This window comes from Mandrillus leucophaeus, unplaced genomic scaffold (assembly GCF_000951045.1).
Source record: "Mandrillus leucophaeus isolate KB7577 unplaced genomic scaffold, Mleu.le_1.0 Scaffold412, whole genome shotgun sequence".
Taxonomy (NCBI): Eukaryota; Metazoa; Chordata; class Mammalia; order Primates; family Cercopithecidae; genus Mandrillus; species Mandrillus leucophaeus.
In genome coordinates, this window is record NW_012104388.1 from 280,139 (window position 1) to 281,058 (window position 920).

At 37.4% G+C, this 920-nt stretch overlaps 1 protein-coding gene across 1 annotated transcript in view; it reads left to right on the forward strand.

Annotated features, from left to right (window-relative positions):
• Positions 1–920, forward strand: part of DOCK3 (dedicator of cytokinesis 3) — a 494,638-nt gene that overhangs the window by 222,126 nt on the left and 271,592 nt on the right. The gene's annotated exons all lie outside the window — the stretch shown is intronic.

A 920-nucleotide genomic window follows, 5' to 3' on the forward strand; every position in this document is an offset into this window, starting at 1 on the left:
TTCCAGTTTTTGCCCATTCAGTATGATATTGGCTGTGGGTTTGTCATAAATAGCTCTTATTATTTTGTGGTACGTTCCATCAGTACCGAATTTATTGAGTGTTTTTAGCATGAAGGGCTGTTGAATTTTGTCAAAGGCCTTTTCTGCCTTTTCTGCATCTATTGAGATAATCATGTGGTTTTTATCTTTGGTTCTGTTTATCTGCCGGATTATGTTTATTGATTTGCATATGTTGAACCAGCCTTGCATACCAGGGATGAAGCCCACTTGATCACGGTGGATAAGCTTTTTGATGTGCTGCTGGATTCGGTTTGCCAGTATTTTATTGAGGATTTTTGCATCAGTGTTCATCAGGGATATTGGTCTAACATTCCTTTTTTTTGTTGTTGTATCTCTGTCAGGCTTTGGTATCAGGATAATGTTGGCCTCATAAAATGAGTTAGGGAGGATTCTCTCTTTTTCTATTGATTGGAATAGTTTCAGAAGGAGTGCTGCCAATGCCTCCTTGTACCTCTGGTAGAATTCGGCTGTGAATCCATCTGGTCCTGGACTTTTTTTGTTTAGTAGGCTATTAATTATTGCCTCAATTTCAGAACCTGCCATTGGTCTATTCAGGGATTTAACTGCTTCCTAGTTTAGTCTTGGGAGAGTGTAAGAAATTATCCATTTCTTCTAGGTTTTCTAGTTTATTTGAGTAGAGGTGTTTATAGCATTCTCTGATGGTAGTTTGTATTTCTGTGGGGTCGGTGGTGATATCCCCTTTATCATTTTTTATTGCATCTATTTGATTCTTCTCTCTTTTCTTCTTTATTAGTCTTGCTAGCAGTCTATCAATTTTGTTATCTTTTCAAAAAACCAGCTCCTGGATTCATTGATTTTTTTTTTGGAGGGCTTTTGGTGTGTCTATCTCTTTCAGTTCT